The sequence below is a fragment of the Pleurodeles waltl genome, chromosome 2_2, assembly GCF_031143425.1.
Source record: "Pleurodeles waltl isolate 20211129_DDA chromosome 2_2, aPleWal1.hap1.20221129, whole genome shotgun sequence".
NCBI classification, from domain to species: domain Eukaryota; kingdom Metazoa; phylum Chordata; class Amphibia; order Caudata; family Salamandridae; genus Pleurodeles; species Pleurodeles waltl.
Genome location: NC_090439.1, coordinates 28257405 through 28279727, shown reverse-complemented (window position 1 = coordinate 28279727; position 22323 = coordinate 28257405).

The window sequence follows — 22323 nt, the reverse complement described above, 5'->3', positions numbered from 1 at the left end:
GGAGCCCAAAAGTTCACTCTGTTACATGCCTTGTCCTCAGTTGGGCTTCATTGTAACAGAGTTCTCCTGGTGTGGTTGGGTACCTCACTGGTGTCAACAGCCAAGGACGGTTTGGATAGCCTTAGTCACCTGTGAACACAATGGTTGAACAGCTAAAAAATGCATGTGGGGCTGGCTATATTGTGATGACAGGAGACATAACTCACAAACACACAATACAATGGAAACTTACCAACAGGCCAGGCCCTCTCTGTGTGGAGTCATGCCATTAGCTGTGGGACATTGCTGTTCTACATGATGTAAGAATCATGCACAGATCCTGGATACTTGGCTGTGACTTGTGAGATGTACTAATCTGCCAAACACACCACCTGAACATTGATTGAGTGGTAGTTCTTCCTGTTCCTATACACCTGTTCATTGGAACAGGGAGGGACCAAGGCTACATGGGTGCCATCAATGGCTCCTTCCACCTTAGGAATATGTCCCATCTCATAAAAGTCTGCCTTCACATAGGCCAAATCCGCTCGATGGGGAAACCTGATGTAGCTGTCCAGGTGTCTCAACAAGGCACACAGTACATCCTTCAAAACCAGACTGAACATGGTCTGAGACATCCATGTTGTTGAAGCCACAGTATTCTGAAAGGAGCCTGTGGCCAGAAAGTGTAGCACTGAAAAGGCTTGAACAAAGGGAGGTATGCCATAGGGATTATGAAAGGCAGGCATCAGATCTGGCCCCAACTGAGTACAAAGATGCATGATGGTATGAAGATTAAGATGATATGTCTGGATGACATGCCTTTCCTCCACGGTTTCCATGTCTACAGGTGGACAGTACACTAGTGGTTGTATCACTCTCCTCATGGCAGGATAACTATGTTGAGAGAAGTGAAAATACTATGAGTTATGCAGTATGCACACATAATGTACACTTTGTTTATTACGTCACACCTAACATCTGTAGAGGACGCCTAGCACATCTAACATATACAGTACAGCCCATAGATATGCCCCGATTTCACCCTCCTTGGTGCACATTGGCAACTATGAAAATGGGATTGTACATATGATACTAATGTCAGAGTATATGTATGTAAGACTTAGCTGCCCTGCACTAATCACACGTTTTGGAATTGATCAATATCTTTTCGTGGACTATAAGCCTCTGAGTAGCTGTACATATATTTATCAGCATATTTACTCACTCAACACAGCTTTTACTTCATATTTGCATATTATGAAAAACAAACATGATGGCACTACATACAGATATACAGCATTTTTGGGGAGTAAGTGAATGAGGCAGATTAGTAAACACTTCCATCTATGAAATGCACCCAAAATGGCAGGTGTCTGACCTACTGGAAAGGACAGGTGGAAGTGACCTAAGTTTGCCGGCAGAAGTTGTCATGGCTTAGGTGGTCGCAACCGTCATGTAAATTACCATGAAAAAAATTGCTGCCTTTGCCGGACTTGGGCCAATGGCGATGTCTGCCGGCAGTGACTGTCCTGTATGTGGTGGCCATGACCGCCATCTTCTGCACTATTGCTCACTTGACTCCTGACACTGTTGCCAGCAAGACCTCCATGACGTGAGCTGCTGAGTACTGTCCCTGGGAGCCATCATGCCACGTATTGCAGGTGATAGGGCCCCTGCCTTCACCCCGGAAGAACTTGACAGACTAGTGGAGGAGGTCCTACCCATGTATGGACAGCTATATGGGGCATTCAGAGGAGCAGGTGAGTCCAGTGTCCTAGCTGTGTGTGATAGGTGTTCTGTGTGAAGCTGCATCGGGCATGTGATCTTGTGAGGGTGTTGATGCATGCAGATGCATAATGTGAAGATGAGTGCAGAGAAGATGGGTATGTGTGCCTACTTGCTGTGACTGATGTGCACTGACCACTCTTATTGGTTTGGCGCATGTGTACATGACTTTCTCCTTTTGTCTGTGTCATTCATGCAGGTGAACGCCCATCATAAGAAGGGGATTTGGCGTTCCATCACCAAGCAAGTGCAGGCCCTGAAGGACCACAGCCAGCGGTGCACCCATTGTAGAAAGCGGTGGGAGGACCTGAGACCCTTAGCCCGGAAGATCACTGAGGCCCAGCTGGGGATGTCCTCCCAATGAGGGACGGGTGCCCGCTGGACCATGACCCCCGATGGGCCGCATTTTGGCGGTGGCCTATCCTGAAGTGGTTGGGCGTTTGAGGGAAGCACAGCAGCCTCAAGGGGGTAAGTACTGACTGACTCCATGTACTTTACTCTGGTAGTTAGGTGTTTGCTGTCACACTTTACAAGCTGTGACACTGCAGATGCTACATGTATGTGGACTACTGGGAATAGATAGTACTCAAGTTGCCTGACTAAAAGATGGAGATCTGGCTTTAGGGTTGCCCATGTGGGCGTTTAGATCACTTGTGCCAAGGAATATCTAGGATTGCATGTGGAGATGCACAATTGACAGTGCCACATGAGTGACTCTACCCAGCCATATATATATATACAGCTGCTGTATCATCCTACCCATCTAGTATTCCCAGGTCCATTAATCTGAATACATGATTATGTAGCTCTGAGGTGTCAGCTGTATTTGCTACATAGTGCCTGACATATTTGGTATAGGGCCTAGTTACCTTGTGTACTGGTACAGGTATTGACTCCATGTGAGACTGGCATCTCATTCACTTATTAGGTATGCCAGTATAGGACTGTTCATATGGGTTTATGTCGGTGTCCCCATTGTCCCTTTGTATTCATTCTATGGGGTATGTGGAGGTTGTAACGGGAGGACTTTCAACTATGGATGTCTGATTTTGTCTATTTGCTCTTACCATGCGTTTCCTGTCATTGAAACGTGGGCAAAATACTTTTATCCCAATGCCTTTGTTTTAGAGGAGGTAAGTGGTTAGGCTGTCCTACCCTTTGACAATGTGCAGTGTCCATGCTATATGTGCCAGTGCCCTGCCAGTAATAGTGCAACATATGATAGCAACTGCCTACATCATGTCACAATGGTTACTTAGGGGCAGATCTTGTGGAGTGGGAGAGTCATTACTACCCTTAGCCTAGCTGATGTGGGCAGTTTGGACAGGAATTGGTTTTGGCTCACCTTATATTTCAAGATGTCATGGTTTAGCTGTACTACTATTTCTCATACAGGTGTTGCTGTTGTGGGATACGTTGCCAGTGCAATGGCAGTTGTGAGAGTCTATGTGTACATCATGTGTACATGTCTTTTGAGTGGGATATGTGTGTTGTCTGGACTTAGCTACTGCAATTCACATGTCAGGAATGGTGTGAGTGATGATGGTGTACTCATGTTGTTATGAGGTGGCTCAATATCTGCATGCCAGGTGGAATGTAATTGTGCCCTATTAGGAATTAGTAGGCTGTCCTTTGTTGTAACTATGCTCTCTGTGATTGCCAGTGGATGTGTTATGTGTGCTAGGTAGGCTACTGTAGCTGTACATCCATTTATGGTGTGATATGGAATATCTGTGAATAGTGACTGCAGCTGTTCCTCTAAGATTTGGTACATGTAGCGGCATAGCCGTTCTCCAGGCATGGAATGTAAAAATGTGATGGCAACTCTATGGGACTGCCACATGTTGTGTCTTCATCAGAGATTGTTGCCATTGTGTCATGTATGTACAGAGAGATCAGCTAGGCATGTGATTGGAATGGCAAGTGCTGTGTCGTTTGTGAAGAGAGTTGTCTTTGCTTAAATGGAACATGACTTATGGTCATGGACTAGTCAGGTGTAGATTTGATTAAGGAGAGTTATGATATGGATTAGGGTGATATATCAGCTTTAGCCAGTGCATGAATAGCAGGCTGACATAGATTTGCAGGTGATTTGATGGGATGGTCCAGTTGTGCTATCTTACATGGATCATGATGTCGGAGAGAGAGACGACAAATGGGGTAGACAGAAGTAACATGTTTGGAAGTGATGTAGGATCTGTGGGTTTCAATATGGAATAACCTTGCCAGGAGATGTGTACCTACAGTTGTGCATGTTGTAATGTATGTATGTGAAGAATGTGATGCCCCTCTCTCTCCCTCTCTCTCTCTCCCTCCCTCCCTCTCTGTGTGCATCAGCATCGGCAGGCGAAGGAGACGGGGCACAGGCGAGTGGGGATGCTGCTGGCTTCGGGACCCGGAGAGCTGATACCACCGACAGCGAGGGACCCAGTGGCCCAGAGGGAGAGGAGAGTGACACGGGGAGACTGGATCCAGCACATCATCTTTAGAATCCTCTTCCAGTGGACACTCCCTGGTGGTGGTGGTGATGGCAGACCCATCGGGTGCCACACCAGCTCCATTTTTGTCCGCCACCCCTGTTCTACCACTGCCCTCCCTGTAGCTCTCCACCCAGTTGTCCATGCCTGCTCACCTAAGAGGATGGGCATCTCCTTTGCCGCAGGCACCTCTGCCCCCGCCAGCCCCGCTGCCATCATTGAAGTGGCTATTGACCTCCTGAGGTCGATCTCTGTGGGAGAGTCGACCATCATAAATGCTATCCAGGGACTCGCAACTCAGATACAACAGAGGGATGCGTTTATGGAGGGCATTCACGGTTCACTGGTTGGTCTACAGAGATCATTTCAGGCTCTGGCCTCCACACTGACAGCAGCCAGTCACCCTTTGTTTACCATACCCTCTCAGGCTTCCTATTCCTCTTGCCAAACCCAAACCTCACTTCCCCGACCCAGTCAAAGCACCCAAACAGACAGACATGCATCCACCTCAATATCCAAGGATATCACTGACAAACACAAGCACCACAAGGCCCACCACAGGCATTCACACAAGCAACATACACCTGCAGACACATCAACAGTCACTATCTCCCCTGACACTCCGCCACCCCCTGTATCACATTCATAACACCTGACACACCTGCAGTCATCACACCAACATTCACAGATACAGCCAAACCACCTATCCTACCCACAATCAGCACAATAGCAGACCCTCAGACATACACCCCAGTCACCACATCCGCAGGCACCACAACCACAGACACACATACATGCAGCTCATCCACTATGCCTGTAGTCACCACCTCAACAGTCACCCATCCACCACAGCATCTCCCAGCACCTCTTCCCACCTCCTCCCAAGCCACATAAACGCCCACACTCACCCACCCAACAGACACCCAGCACCACAAGCATACCTCCCACACACATGCACCCAAGACATCCACAAAACACCTCAGACAACCACTCCCTCTCCCTCCACACCCAAACCCAAACCCTTTTGCCATGACCCTATCTGTGTGTCAAAGAAAGCTTTCCTTTCTGAGTTAAACCTTTTCCCTACTCCTCTCCCTCTCTGTGTGACTCCAAAACCCTCTGTGTCCCTCCACAAGTCCAGCCCTTCCACCTCCACCACCTCCCCTCGCCCCCTGCAAGTACCCATGCCCCTCCCCGCCAAGAAGTGTGCCCCTCCCAAGAGTTCCTAAGCCTCAACCTAAGCCCCCCTCCCAAACCTAAGCCCAAAAATCCCCCTCCCAGCCCTAAGCCTAAGCCCACCCCTCCGCCCCCCAATCCCTGAGGTGTCTGCCACCCCCTTGATGCCCCTACCTGTGGAGGTTGCATGGCAGTCAGGAGTCAAGTTAGGGGCACAGACTAGGGGCATTACTATTTATATATATATATCGCGACCAACCTGTTGTTGGTTCGAAGGTTACATCTTTGTCCTGCTTTTATTTTCCTAGGGCAGTTTTGGTCTTGGCTGATTTTGTTTGTGTGTGAGTAAGGTTTGTGAGTGGTGGTTGTGCTACCAGTTGTGTCTGGGCAGCATGTGTGGTTGTGTGCAGTGCATTTGTCTCCCAGTGATGGGTGTGTATTGTGTGATGTTTTTGTTGGCATGTGTATGTAGGGGACATGTGTTGGTATTGTGTGATGTTTTTGTTGGCATGTGTTATTTGCAGTGTTGTGTGCCTTAGTGTAGTTGTACTGCGTGCGTGCATGTGTGTGGAGATTGGTGTGTCAGATCCATTGTGATGTGTGTTTGCGAGGTATGACGTATGCCTCGTTGTTTAGAGGAATGATTGTGTGTGTTCGTTTTCCGGCGTTGGTACGTTATGTGGTATGTATGATTTGTCAAGTGGTGGTGTGTATTGTGGGTGCTTGACGATGCTTTGGTGGTGTTGCAGTTGTGGTGTAGTTGTGTCTTTTGGTAGTGTTGTTGTGTGAGACACATCATGGCGGTCCTGAGTCCGCCAAACTCGTAATGAGCCCCACTGTGTTGTTAGGAACTGCTTTTCCTGGAGAAAGCTATACACTGAGTGAAATAGTTTATATACTAGAAACTTAATAATTCACTACAGTTTACGTCTAATGACAGAGTAATTTATGCATGAAGCACAGTCTAGAGGACAAACATTGTGTGTAGTAAGGACGTGTGTACGTAATATACTTTGGGTGCAAATAAAGGAGTGGTATGTCTATGGCCACCTCTCTATAAAGAAAGCCTCTGTGTACTATCATCTTGAGCATATAATGGTGTTCGATTGCTTTTGTAATTACTGTGGCTACAATTTTATTTAATCTACAACTACCAACAGTTTAATAACAAGTTCCAAAATTAACATATAACAATATGCTACCCAAAATGACTAACAATTACTAATTTTAAACATTAAAAATACTTTTAAAAATTGTGTGTGTTTTCAGACCATACTCTTTTGCTGATTGGATGATTCTCATACTGATCATTACAATTCAAACAAAGTTAGCACTGGGAACATTTTAAAGAAACGTTTGTAATGCTTGAGCTATTGGGAGAAAGAGTTAAGATTTTTAAAATAACCCATTAGATCTGTGGATCACAGACTTTTAATTGTAAAGAGCACATACTCTACATCACTATCAATCACGTCATTTTCAGTATCAATTCCTTCAATTTCTATTTATGAAACAACAAATGAATTATTAACCAGTTCTATTTACAGTGCCCTAGAATAACAGTGGACATAAGTTGAGGTGTTTACCAGACAAAATTCAAACCCTTAAGGGGCTGTCACCCTTGCTAGGCCGCATGACAACATAGAACCACAACATTTGCAATACATTACTCTGACAGGTTTCTCTAATACACAGAATGTACATTTTCTAGAACTTTGGTTCCAGAAAAAGGAGGTAGGAGTTAGGTTTAGTTCACAGTAATCTCATTTTGTATTTAAGACGTTTCATTACATTCAGTCCGTCCAGATCTATTCTTCAAATAGACTGTGTGGTGACCTGATCTAGTAGTCTCTCCCTGATGGAAAATTATGGCAACTTAGATGTCAAGCTTTAAAATTGGAGATCCACATATTTATTTTACTGCCATCTGCTCTACACTTTTGTACCATCAAGGTGACATATTTGCATCTCTCACTAACTACTAAAGTTGATGGTATTGCTCTACAGTCTGGAGATAAATTATTTTGTACAGCTTTCTTCATTAATTTTTCAAATACCAGTGATTTGCAAAATGGTATTGTTAGATACACAAACCACCAGTGCTTAATTTGTAAAAGTGCTGGTGCCTAAAACTCTGCTCAGACACCTGTGGCTGGTACCGGCACACTGAATACCAAGGCGGTGTAGTCCATAATCCACCTCATGCCCCTTTAATCAACCACCAGACACTCTCTGCCTGTTTATCATACTTATGCATGTTCCAACTTTCTCCCTTTGTGACAGTTATTCCGTCTTTTTATTTGTCCTTTTTTCCCCTTTGTGCATTTTCCCTCCTTAGCTCTCCGGAAATGTCTGATGAGGAAAAATAAGTGCAGTTCTCCAAACATGAGTGCTCATGGGCTTACTGCCAACTACTTCTCAAATTAGACACTAGAAATCGCTCTGAATCACTGCAACGTCCTAAGGAATGTTGGCAATTAACACGTTCATATTACAAAGAGTAGCTGATTTTAAACATTTAAATGATTAGGATTTGTTAATTTTCTAGAATACATAGCACTACTATAATAAATGTATGAGCATCTCCTTAGGAACTTAAAGCAAATTGTGTGACACCAGCACATATGTGTAGGAAAGTACCTTCTTTTTGCCATGGTTACCCCCATTTTCTGCCTGATGTCAGTGTGCTTGACTGTGTTCCCTGGGATCCTGCTAAGCAGGACTTCAGTGATTATGCTATCTCTCCTCTAAATTTGGTTGTTGCATACTGGTAACCCAGTATTTAACCCACAATTGGGATACTGATGCCCCCTTATAAGTCCCTAGTATATGGTACTTAGGTACCCAGGGCATTAGGGTTCCAGGAGATTCCTATGAGCTGCAGCATTTCTTTGCCACCCATAGGGAGCCCATGCAAAGGCTTCTGCAGGACTGCCATTGCAGCCTGCGTGAAAAGGTGCATGCATCCTTTCACAGCTATTTTTTGCACCAGGTCACTTATAAGTCACCTCTATAGCAGGTCCTCCAGCCCTGAGGGGATGGTGCAGATTACCTGTGTGTGAGGGTAACCCTGCACTAGCAGAGATGGCCCCACAATCTCCATGGCCATTTTCCCAGACTTCATGAGTGCAGGGACCCCATTTTACAAGTGTACTGAACATAGGTCACTACCTGTGTCCAACTACATAATGGTAACTCCTAACATAGGCATGTTTGTTATCAAACATGTAGGAATCATACCCCCATGCTTTTGCAAGCATTGATTGTATGATCCAATGCACTCTGGGGGCTCCTTAGAGGACCCCCAGGACTGCCATTACAGCCTTCTGAGGTTTTCCAGGCAGCCCCAGCTGCTGGCACCTCTCGGATAGGTTTCTGCCCTCCTGCTGCTCAAGCAGCTCGAGCCCAGGAAGACAGAACAAAGCATTTCTTTTGGGAGAGGGCTGTTACACCCTCTACCTTTGGAAATATGTGTTATTGGCTTGGGAAGGGTAGCCTCCCCAAGCCACTGGAAATGCTTTGAAGGGCACATTTGGTGCCCTCCTTACATAATCCAGTCTACAACGGCTCAGGGACCCACAGTCCCTGATCTGGTGTGAAACTGGAGAAAGGAAAGGAGAGTGACCATTCACATGTCCATCACCACCCCAGGGGTGGTGCTCAGAGCTCCTCCAGAGGGTCCCTGGCTTTTGCCAACTTGGATTCAAGGTTGGCAGGAAACTCTGGGAGCATCTGAGTGGCCAGTGCCAGCAGGTGACGTCAGAGCCCTCCCCTGATAGGTGCTTACCTGTTTAGGTGACTGTAACAGAGTGGTTGTTACGGGTGCCGTTGCTGTTTACCCAGGACCGAAATACAGGTCCCCCAGGGGCACCTTGGTAGGGGACGCAATGCTTCCTATGTGTGTGAACCCAGAAGTGGAGGGTTACGCAGAGAGGAAAAGAAAAACAGGACAGACTCCGGGGAAGACGCCATTGAAGACGGAGAACAGAGGACAGAGAGCGACCACATCGGACCTGAAGACGGAAGAGACATCACAGTAAAGGAGCGCTGTGGGAAAAACAAACTGACGGAGGAGACCCGCGACGCAGAGCCTTCCACCAACGTTGAGATACAGAAGGACAACACCAACACCAGCCGCCACATCCCAGGAGGGACGTGGCTAATACAGGTATGGGCATGCGTGCCAGATTTATATAAATTGGTTGTGGGGAGGAAGGGAGTGGAGGAGAAGGACATAAAGGGGAACCAAAGCACTTCAAAAGAGATTACTTTGAGCACAACACCGGCACTGAAGCACTTAAATAAGAAAGTTAATATCTTCACTAGGTTCAGTCACAGACCCTCACACCCCTCCCCCTTAGATGGGAGGAAAAGGCCCAAAGAGTAAAAGGACTTACCTTTTCCCTATTTTTGTGTCCCTTGGGTGCCATACCACAGAGAGTGACGTGCTGACCACGAAGAGACCTGTAAAAGAGAAGAGATAAAGGAGTCAGTAACAAGAAGGAAAAGGAGAGCACTTGTAAAAGGCAAAGAAAGACAAGAGTAATTACAAAATAAGAACAAGAGAAAGAGAGTCCATAAGAGAAGAACGACAAAACTGTTGAGTTGTCTATTGTCAATAAAAGAAGACGAATCAACAATAATTAGCATAATCAGAATTTCTTTATAACACAATCCTGACCCAAACATATACCCATGACAGTGTGACCAATCCCACTTTCAGTACTATTTAGGGTCTCTCTTTTGTGTGGTTCTTCAGATTCAGATTGCAAGACTCCAGCAGGAATCCTCTGCATCCTTTACTTCACCTTCTCACCGAAGGAACTGCATCTGGACCCTGCAGGAACTCTACAAACTGCAACAAAGAAGCAAAGACGACTTCTGCAACATTGTATCTTCAGCTCCTGCCAGCAACTGCAACTGTTTCCAGGTCGTGCATCCTCAGAGGATAGCCTGTCTTCAGCCTGCACCAGAAGAGCGAAGGAATCTCCGTTGGAGTGAAGGAGTCACTCACCTGCTTCAGCAGGCACCCCCTCTGCATCGACGACTGGCGGTGTGGGTCCCCTCTCCTCACGAGTTGCGTAGATCCGTCATCACAGGTGGTGGACTGAAGTGGTCCTGATGGTCCTGGTGTCCTACTGTCCAACTTTGGTAGAAGTAAGAGCTTCCCTCCCCACGCAAGACAGTACCACTGTGCACTGCATGTTTTGCAGTTGCCAAGGCATGTTGGCATCCTTCTGCGAAGTTCTTCATGCACCGTGCAGCTCCGGCCCCCAGCACTCTATCCTGGGACACACAGCTTCCTGAGTGGTTCTCTGGCGGCATGGGATCCTTTGTTGTTGTGCTGCATGGGCCTCCTTTTGCACCTCCTTTGTCCCGTGCTGTGGTACTCCTGTGTGCGCTGCCTGGTCTTCTGTGGGCTCGCTGAGTTGAACCCCTCCCGGGTAGAGTCCACCAGGTCCCTCCTGGTCCCGGGCAGCGCCATTTTCTGCTAATCGCAAGCTTTGCGTGTCCCAAGGCTTGTTGGCGGAATCCAGCTACACAAACCAGACTGCAATCTTCCATCCGGTGTGGGACATCATCTGCACCAACCAGGAACCTGCATCTCTCTTCTTGGGTGCAGTACTGACTGTTGTTCTTCGCCGGTGGTTCCTCTTTTGCACTTTCATCCGGGTTAGCAGGGGCTCCTGTTCTCCTTGGACTCTTCTGTGATCTTGGACTTCGTCCCCTTCTTCCACAGAACCAGGAATGCACTGTTGGGGTTCTACAGTCTCTTCTGGTTCTAGCATAATCTTCTTTCTCGTGTTCTTGTGTGTTCTAGGAAAGTTACTGTGATTTACTCCTGCTTTACTTGGCTCTGGGGTGGGTTTTATTACCTACCTTTTGGTGTTTTCTAATACTCTGAGCGTACCTCTACACATGACCCTTGCCTAGGTGGGAAACCAACATCTGCATTCCACTTTCTTAGTATATGGTTTGTGTTCCTCGTAGGCCCATTTCTAATTATTGTGATTTTCACTAATTGCAATTCTTTCCAACTGTTTATACACCTGTTTTTGCACACTAGTTTATTTCATTGTTGCAGTACTTACCCCCTAAGGGAGTATAGTCTCTGTGGTATTTTTGGCATTTGTGTCACCAAAATAAAGTAACTTTATTTTTGTACCACAGAGTATTTTCTTTCAAGTGTGTGAGTACTGTGTGACTACAGTGGTATTGCATGAGCTTTGCATGTCTCCTAGATAAGCCTTGGATGCTCAGCTACAGCTGTGTCTAGAGAGCCTGGCTTGTGGACACTGCATACATTTCACTAACAAGGGATAACTGGACCTGGTATAAGGTGTAAGTACCTTAGGTACCCACTACAAACCAGGCCAGCCTCCTACAATATGTCAAAACAGTCACACATACCCATCGCAGAATGAGATGCATCTTTGTCAGCATGTACTGTCCTCAGAAGAGTTGACAGTACTCTGCTGTAGGAAGGTGGCTTTCTTCTAGCATGGTTACCCACATTTTTTACCTGTTTGTCAGTGTTTGTCGGTGTGTTTTTACTGTCTCACTGGGATCCTGCTAGCCAGGACCCAAGTGCTCATAGTTTGTGGCCTACATGTCAGTGTGTTTTACTGCGTTTTCAGTCTGCTTGACTGTGTCACTGGAGATCTGTTAACCAGAACTCCAGTGCTTATGCTCTCTCTGTTTCCAAATCTGTTACTATAGTCTAGTGACTCCATATTCCAATCCAGATTGGCACACTGGACCCCCCTTATAAGTCCCTAGTTTATGGTACCTAGGTACCCATGGCATTGGGGTTCCATGAGATCCTTGTGGGCTGCAACATTTCTTTTGCCACCCATAAGGAGCTCAGACAAACACTCCTTCAGGACAGCCACTGCAGCCTGCGTGAAATAGTGCACACACTATTTCACAACCATTTTCACTGCAGCAGGTAACTTATAAGTCACCTATATGTCTAACCTTCAGTTACTGAAGGTTAAATGCAAAGTTACTGTATGTGAGGGCACCCTTGCCATAGCAAAGGTGTCCTTACATTGTCCAGGACCGATTTCCCAGACTTCGTGAGTGTGGGGACACCATTATAAGCGTGCACTACATATGTCAATACATATATGTAGCTTCACAGTGGTAACTCCGAATATGGCCATGTGAGGTGTCTAAGATTGTGAAACTGAACCCCAATCCAAATCTGGTTTTGGGGGGCCAATTCCATGCACCCTGGGGGCTCCACCATGGACCCCCAGTGCTGCCAAACCAGCTTTCTGAGGTTTCCACTGCCACGCCAGCTGCTGCCACCTCACAGACTGGTTTCTGCCCTCCTGGGCACTGAGCAGCTCAATCCCAGGACGGCAGAACAATGCATTTCCTTTAGGAGAGGGGTGTTACACCCTCTCCCATTGGAAATAGGTGTTACAGGCATGGGAGGGTATCCTCCCAGATCCTCTGGAAATGCTTTGAAAGGGAACAAACAGTGCCCTCCTTGCACAATCCAGTCTACACCGGTTCAGGGACCCCCAGTCCTTGATCTGGCCCGAAACTGGACAAAGGAAAGGGGAGTGACCACTCCCCTGTCCATCACCACCCCAGGAGTGGTGCCCAGAGCTCCTCCAGAATATCCCTGGCGTTAGCCATCTTGGATTCCAAGGTGTGGGGACCCTCTCGGAGCATCTGAGTGGCCAGTGCCAGCAGGTGACGTCAGAGACCCCTCCTGATAGGTGCATACCTGGGGAGGGAGCCAATCACCCTCTCAGGGCTATTTAGGGTCTCTCCTCTCGGTGTTTCCTCAGATTCGGTTTGTGAGACTCCACCAGAACTCCTCAGCATCCTCTGTTTCAGCTTTTGACCATCAGATCAACCACAGACTGCTCCAGGAACCACTGTAACTGCAATAAAGTATCCAGGAAGATTACTGTGACCTGCAACTTCAGCTCCAGCCAGCAACTTCAACAGTTTCCAGGTTGTGCACGCTCTGAGTACTGCCTGTCTTCACCCTGCACCAGAAGCCCCGAAGGAAGCATCCTGTGGAGTGACGGAGTCACTTCCCTGCTTCAGCAGGCACCTCTCTGCAACGTCGACTGGTACCCTGGGACTCCTCTCCTGTCGACTAGCATGATCCCTTAAACACTGGTGGTGGACCAGAGTGATCCTGACTGTTCAAAGGTCCAGCTGTCCAAATTTGGTGGAGGTAAGGGCTTGGTCCCCATGCCAGACAGTAACCCTGTGCATCGCATCCTCTGCAGCTCCTTGCGCTTCTGTGCACTTCTTCCAAATGTTCTTGGTGCACAGCGTATCCCAGGTCCCCAGCACTCTCTCCTGTGATGCTCAGCTCCCTGAATTGTTCTCCGGCGGCGTGGGATCCCTCTGTGTAGTGCTATGATGAATGCACTTTGCAACTTCTTTGTCCCCGTGTCCTGGGACTCCCATGGGTGCTGCCAGGTCTTCCGAGGGCTCTCTGAAGTGCTGAGAGCCCCCTCTGTCTCCTCAGTCTGAGTTGAGACCCCCAGGTCCCTCCTGGGTCCGGGCAGCTCCTCTTTGACACAAAAAGAGTTCTTGCGTGAACCAAGGCTTGTTGGCAGAATCCAGTGATGGAAACAGCCTGCATCCAACGACTCGATGTGGGACATCTCTTGCACCAAGCAGGAACCCACAGCTATCTTCTTTGGTGCATTTCTGTACTTTTCTTCCAACCGGAGAATCCACATTTGCACCTTCATCCAGGTTGGCAGGGGCTTCTGTTCTTCCTGGACTCTTCATCAACTACTGGACTTAAGCCCTCATTACAACCCTGGTGGTCAGTGTTAAAGCGGCGGTAAGACCGCCAACAGGCCGGCGGTAAAAAAAATGGAATCACGACAGTGGCGGAAACTGCCAACATACACAGCCACTTTAACACTCCGACCGCCACGGCGGTACAAACAAACAGCGCGGCGGTCACCGCCAACAGACAGGTGGAGGACAATGTACCGCCCACAGAATTACAACCTACCAATCCGCCACCTTTTCCGAGACGGATTCACCGCAAACAAAAACACGGCAGAAATAGGACTTCAAAGGGAAAACGCTCACCTCTGCACACCCCACAAGGAACCAGGACGCCATGGAACCAGAGCTCCACATTTTTCCAGCCTTTATCTTCTTGCTCCTCTACCAGGAGCACGAACGCCGGCGGCGAAGACCACGGTGAGTATTGCACCTAAGACACGGGATGGGGAGGGAAAAAACAGTGACACACACATGCAACACGCAACACCCCCACCCCCACCCACTACAACACACACACTAATACATGTTGATACATTACAGTTACACCCCCCAACCCCCCTGGAAGAGTGCGAAGACAAAAGGAAATGAGGTGAACGATTGTGATATATTAAAATTCAGTATTCAAAAATATACATACACTATTTACAAATATATACACCAAGAATATTAGTCCAAGGTATACCACCATGAAAGTCCGTGGACCACTGGGCCCAAAATGCATGGGCGAGGCCCACACAAGATACCCGAACAAGACTGAGAGAACACTGCATGGGCATCAGATAGAAATAAAACAGGCACCTCAGGGGGAAGGGAAAGGGTGGGCACCTCAGCCGGTTGAGTGCATGACGCAAAATCCACGTGGGGGCCCCATGCCCACTGTTCAATCCTGGGGGGTGCAAAGCTACAGTCTCTCAAGTCTCTACAGTGGGTGGTTTGCCCACTGTTCAATCCTGGGGAGTGCAAAGCCACAGTCTCTCAAGTCTCTACAGTGGGTGGGTTGCCACTGTTCAATCCTGGGGAGTGCAAAGCCACAGTCTCTCAAGTGGATAACTGTCTCCACTGGTTCTGGAGGGGGCTTTGTGCCCAGAGTGCTTCATCCTGCCAAGGAGTGTGTAAGTGGATGTGAATCTCCACTGGTTCTGGAGGAGGCCTTGTGCCCAGAGTGCTTCATCCTGCCAAGGACTGAGGTAGTGGATATCAATCTCCACTGGTTCTGGAGGGGGCTTTGTGCCCAGAGTGCTTCATCCTGCTCGTGGCGGCTTCCGTAGCGTCTGAGCTTTTGGTGCTCATGGGCCTGCGGTGCTTGTGGCGGCGGTGTCTTTGGCAGCGGTGCTTGTGGCACCGGTGTCCTTGGCAGCAGTGCACATGGCGGTGGTGTCTTTTGCAGCAGTGCTTGTGGCGGCGGTGTCCTTGGAAGCAGTGCTTGTGGCGGCGGTGTCTTTGGCAGCGGTGCTTGTGGCGACGGTGTCTTTGGCCGCGGTGCTTGTGGCGGCGGTGTCTTTGGCAGCGGTGCTTGTGGCGGAGGTGTCTTTGGCAGCGGTTCAGCTGCTGGCGGTCCTGTCTTGGGCAGCGGTTCAGCTGCTGGCGGTCCTGTCTTGGGCAGCGGGGCTGCTGCTGGCCGGCTCCTTGGCAGTGGGGCTGCTGCTGGCGGTCCTGTCTTGGGCAGCGGGGCTGCTGCTGGCGGTCCTGTCTTGGGCAGCAGGGCTGCTGCTGGCCGGCTCCTTGGCAGCGGGTTGCTGCTGGCGGTCCTGTCTTGGGCAGCGGGGCTGCTGCTGGCGGTCATGTCTGGGGCAGCGGGGCTGCTGCTGGCGGTCTCCTTGGCAGCGGGGCTGCTGCTGGCGGTCCTGTCTTGGGCAGCGGGGCTGGCGGTCCTGTCTGGGGCAGCGGGGCTGCTGCTGGCGGTCCTGTCTTGGGCAGCGGGGCTGCTGCTGGCTGGCTCCTTGGCAGCGGGGCTGCTAGCGTTCCTGTCTGGGGCAGTGGGGCTGCTGGCGGTCGGCTCCTTGGCAGCGGGGCTGATGGCAGTCTTCTCCGCCGTGCTGATCTTCCCAGACTTGCCGGTTTTCTTGTGGCCCTTCCACACCTTGGAAGGTGTTGCAGCTGACTCCACACTCCCACCTGTACCCCTGGGAGCGGCTTTGGTGGCTGGTGTCTTCCCCCTCTCCCGCCGGGCACTGGCCAACTTTTGATGCCTGACAGATGGGAGACTGTCCGTGCTGTGGCTCCTTGCCACACTGGCTGCCCTGCTGCCTGGTGCACTCCATAATCCGGTGACTACTGGCACCACTGGTCCCGCCGATGTTGTGGCTGAGGTGCTATGTTAGGACCTGGAGAGTCGGGCCCTAGGGGACAGACGGTGTGGGGGAGGTGAGGGAAAGAGGTCAAGGCTGGCCAGGAAAAGTTTCTTAGGAACACTGGAACGGGTAGATGGAGAGGGATTGGGTTGGAGGAAGAGGTAGTGGTTGTAGGAGGTGTCCGTTTGCTGACTTTGGGTGAAGGTGCATGGGCTGGAGGCTGTCGTGAGGTGGATGGCTGTTGGGTGGGTGTGTGGCTGCGTTTGTGTACTTTGGGAGGAGGGCTCAATGACACACTGGGAGAGGACACAGGGGATGTGTGAATGGTAGTGGGGTGGTGACTGCACGTGAGCGGGGTGTGGTGGTGGGTGTGCTGGTGATGGACGTAGTGGGTGAAGATGTAGTGCATGCAGGTGTGAGTGGAGACGAGACTGGGAGGGATGAGGGAGACGAGGAGGAGGGGGACACAGTGGAGGCAGTGGATGTTGGTATGTCTGCATGTGTGTGATGCTTGCGTGAGTGCCTGTGGGATGTGTGGTGCTTATGTTTGCCAGAGCTTCCTTTGTGTGTTGAGGTGTGTGCATGCTGGTCTGATGATGTGCTTGGGATAGGCTGAGGTACAGGGTGTGGGTCTGGGTGGAGGAAGTTGAACGGGGAGGCTAGAGACAGGGACAATGGCTGCCATCAGTGCTGAGGCCAGAGTCTGAAAAGCTTGCTGAAGGGCTGCCTAACCAGAATGAATGCCCTCCAGGAATGCATTGGTTTGTTGCAACTGCCTCCCTACACCCTGGATGGCATTCAAAATGGTAGACTGCCCAACAGTGAGGGACCTGAGGAGGTCAATGGCCTCCTCACTGAGGTCAGCAGGGGTGACTGGGGCAGGGCCTGAGTTGCCTGGGGCGAAGGTGATGCCCACCCTCCTGGGTGAGCGGGCACGGGGCAAAGGCTGAGGGGCTGCTGGGAGGGAAGTGCTGGAGAGGGTGGTGGCGGCTGTACCTGTAGGTGCGGGGGGCACAGAGGGGCCCACCACTGCAAGGGAGCTCCCATCAGAGGACGAGTCCATATCACTGGTGTCAGCTCCTCTCCCTGCCCTGGAGCTCCCCTCACCCTCCGTCCCACTGGTGAAATCGGAGTCCGTAGTCTCGCCCTCCAGGGCCATGTGGGATGCAGCTCCCTCCTGCTCCGGTACCACTGGTCCTCTGCCTGATGATGCTAATGCACACAAGTACAGGGAGACCACAAAAAGGGGGGGGGGAGAAGACAGAAGAAAGACATGTTGAGTGCATGCATTACCGCTACCGTTGGCAGACACGACAGACACAGAAGTCCCCTGCACTACGCCACGCACTTGGGGTCCACTTCCACTATTCAATCCCTGGGACATGGCCTACAAGGCTATGGCCGATATCTGCACACATGGATGTCACAGGAGCCTGACTGGGTGTAGTTGGCACTGTACCCAGGTGGGGTGGGGTGCCACAGGGTCTGCCTGAAAAAGGGGACTTAACCAGCACACCCGCCCTGGCCTAGGGGAACCCGCAGCCCACCTCCCCCACCAAGACACCTCCACTGCGCGCTGAATCAGCAGAATGAGAGTGTACTCACCCCCTTGTTGCTGCTGTGATGCCCTCAAGTGCCCATCCAACTCCGGATACGCCACCGCCAGGATCCTGAACATCAGGGGGGTCATAGTGCGAAGGGCACCCCTCCCACATTGGGAGGCCATCCCCAGCTGGGCCTCCGCTGTCTTTTTGCTCCAGCGTCAAATGTCCTCCCATCGTTTATGGCAGTGGGTGCTCTGTCTGTGGTAGACCCCCAGGGTCCGGACGTCCTTGGTGATGGCACGCCAAATATCCTTCTTCTGGTGGGCGCTGACCTACAGGAATTGTACAGGGGAAAAAGAAAAGTTATTACCAACTGCACCATCACAGTCATTGGCCCGCATCCCTACCCTTGCCATGTGGCACATGCACTCACCGTTGTTTCATGCACGCCTCATTCTCCCCCCCTATCTTTCATCCACCCCACTCCACACAGGCATTGCCCATACAGCATGGTCACAGTGTACTTACCTGTTTGTCTGGAGGACCGTACAGCAGCGTGTACTGGGGGAGGAACCCATCCACGAGTTTCTCCAACTCCTCCGTGCTGAAGGCAGGGGCCCTTTCCCCAGACGCACGAGCCATTGTCTCTTCCAGACTGAGGTCACAGTAGCACTTGCAGTGTAGGTCCTCTCCTGTCAAAGATCAGGTATTGAGTGATGGAACTGATAGAAAATGGCGGTCACGTCCGCGGCGGTGCGTACCGTCACCACCGGCATACATCATCATTGGCTCCTGGGACCCATAGGGTCCAATGTTAACCAATGCAAAATTGCGCCGCGGTCTTCGACCGTCTACCGCGACGGTGTACAACGCCAGCACAGTTACCTCATATCCCACTGTCCCACTTTACAGGTCAGGCAGCTGCCATTTCAGGGCCCACATGGCTTTATTTTTAACTGCGTCACACACACCTAGGCCTTGGCTCAACACTCATACAGGCAATTTTCGGATTATGAATAGTTTTCTGAGTAAACTGTGTTTACGTACCTCAGAGTTGGTTGACTCTGTGCTCGCTGTTGTCCTCCATAGGCACAGTCCGCTGGGACATGTGAGGAGATGGCGGCATCCTCCGGTGTACAGACCGCTGGTGGACCTGTCGACAATGGAGGAAAGACATGTAATCATCACCTACAGGCTTGATCGTGCCACAATCCTGGAACTGTGTGCCCAGTTGGAGCCAGACCTGATGTCAGCTATACGCCATCCCACAGGAATTCCCCCCAAGTGCAGGTGCTGTCAGCACTCCATTTCCTTGCAAGTGGGTCATTTCAAACAACAGTGGCCATAGCATCAGCCTATGTTCTCAAACGTGTTGTCCAGAGTGTTGTCAGCCCTGCTGAAACACATGCAGAGCTACATCGTTTTCCCTCAGGTAGAGGATTTGCCAACAGTGAAAGGTGACTTCTATGCCCTGGGACATATCCCCAACATCATAGGTGCCATTGATGGGACACATGTGGCCTTGGTCCCCCGCAGGAGTGAACAGGTGTACAGAAACCGGAAGAGTTACCATTCGATGAATGTGCAGATGGTGTGTTTGGCAGACCAGTACATCTCCCATGTTAATGCCAAATTCCCTGGCTCTGTGCATGACGCTTACATCCTGCAGAATAGCAGCATCCCTTATGTGATGGGGCAACTACAGAGGCACTGTGTGTGGCTACTAGGTGAGCACATGGAACCAAATCAGTGGGAATAGTTGTCTGGGTCTGGGGATATCCCTAAGAGTTAGTGTGTGTCTAACAGTTGTCCCTTCCCATTTTCAGGTGACTCTGGTTATTCCAACCTGTCATGGCTACTGACCCCAGTGAGGAATGCCAGGACAAGGGCAGAGGAACACTACAATGAGGCCCATGGGCGAACTAGGAGGATTATAGAGCGGACCTTCGGCCTCCTGAAGGCCAGGTTCCGGTTCCTACATATGACAGGTGGTTCCCTATTCTACTCACCAAAGAAGGTGTGCCAGGTCATCGTGGCCTGCTGTATGCTTCACAACTTGGCTTTGTGATGACAGGTGCCTTTTCTGCAGGAGGATTGTCCAGATGGAGGTGTTATGGCAGCTGTGGAGCCTGTGGACAGTGAAGACGAGGAAGCAGAAGAAGAGGACATCGACAACAGGAACTCTGTGATCCTGCAACACTTCCAGTGAGACACAGCTAAGAAGACACACATGCCTACTACATGTACTTTAACACTGCTACCTCTCTACTGTCTGTCCTTTTCACCCAGTGTATGGCCACTGAGTTTTCACTTTCTCTTACGATTTCACAGATGTGGGTCCCACTGTGTGACATCTGCTTTGTTTCCTCATGGAATAGAGCTGTGTGACATAGGTATGTTGACATTACAATTGAAAGAGCATTTTGTCGCTGTAATTGCTAATACACTAATTTGAAATCACAGACAGACTCCAGATTTTTTTGTGCTTTAGGGGTGTTTATTTAAGTGTTCAATATTGGAGGGGGTTGTTAAATGGTGAGGGATGATGGTGGAGGAATGTCCATGACAGAGTCCAAGCTATTAGTCTCACAGGTGCATTGTCCAAAGGGGCATAGGAAGTGGAGCTGGGGCAGTTTGAGGATGGACAAGGTGACAAGGTGGGACAAAAGGATGACAATCAGGGTGGTCTCATTTCTTGGCGGGCTCTTGGCATCATTCTCTGTCTTTGTCCTGGATCTCAGGGACCGTTTGCGAGGTGGTTCTCCCTCTGCAGGGGGTGGGGTGCTGGTGTGGTGGTCCTGTGGCAGTGCCTCCTGTCCACTAGCGCCGGCGGAGGTGGTGGGCAGTTCATCGTCCAGGATAGTGTCAGGGGCCCCTTGTTGTGCCAAAGTGTCCCTCCTGGCCTCTTCTGTTGGTGGTGTGGACATGTCTGGACCCTCCTGTCTGGTGACATTGAGTAGGGGTCCTGCAGGGGTGTAAAAGCATGATTATTGCATCTGTGTGTGCCATGGTGTGCAATGGGTGGGTGACCGTGTACCCCAGTGCTTGCATTCCTGTGTGGGGGCTTGTGTGATGATGGTTTAGGGGGGGTGTTAGGGTATGTGAAGTGGCCATGCTTTGGTGATGGGTGTCCATGCTTTGTTGTTGCATGCAGGGCTTGGTGTTGGGATGTGTGGTTTGTGATATTGGAATATTTGTGAGGAGTTGGAGTAATGGGGGTGAGGGCGAGGGTGGGGGTATGTGATGGCATGCTGGTAGGGTGGGGAAAGCAATAGTAAAGATTTGACTTACCAGAGTCCATTCCTCCAGCTACTCCTGCGAGGCCCTCAGGATGCAGAATAGCCAAGAATTGCTCCTCCCATGTTGTTAGTTGTGGGGGAGGAGGTAGGGGTCCACCGCCAGTCCTCTGAACCGCAAGGTGGTGTCTTGAGACCACGGAACGCACCTTCCCCCATAGGTTGTTCCACCTCTTCCTGATGTCATCCCTATTTCTTGGGTGCTGTCCCACTGCGTTGACCCTGTCCACTATTCTTTGCCATAGCTCCATCTTCCTAGCATTGGAGGTGTGCTGCACCTGTGATCCGAATAGCTGTGGCTCTACCCAGATGATTTCCTCCACCATGACCCTGAGCACCTCCTCAGAGAACCTGAGGTGTCTTTGCCGTGCCATGGGGTGGTGTGGGTGATGTGTGGGGTGGTGTGTGTTGTGATGAGTGGGGTGATATTTAGTGGTGTGTTGTGTGAGGTGCGTGGATGTTATGTGGGTGATGGTGTTGAGTGGCTGTGGATGCTTGTTTGTAGATTGTGATGTCTCTCTCTGGCCTTCTTTCGGAATTCTTGGCAGTAGGGGTTTGTGGGTGTGTGTTTTATATTGTATTGGGTGTGTGGGAGTGGTGTGTGTATGTGTATCAGGTGTGTGTATTTCGAATTGTCCAATGTGGATGTGTTTTGTAAATGTGTGTGTATTTTGAGCACGGCGGTGTGTACTGCCAATGCAATACCGCGGTTGAAAGACCGCCGTGTGGATTCGTGGGTCGTGATAGTGTGGGCGTATTCCTGTTGGCGTGACGGTGGAGGTTTTGTTTTCGCCAGTTTATCACTGACCTTTGGTGTGGCGGACTTGTGTGGGTGTCTACATTTTGGCAGATTCCGGCCTTTGGGTCATTATAACCGTGGCGGAATTCCGCGGCCGCGGCGGTGTGTTGGCGGTCTTCTGCACGGCGGTAAGCGGCTTTTACTGCCAATGTTGTAATGACCCCCTTAGTCTCCTCTCTCCACAGGTCTTCA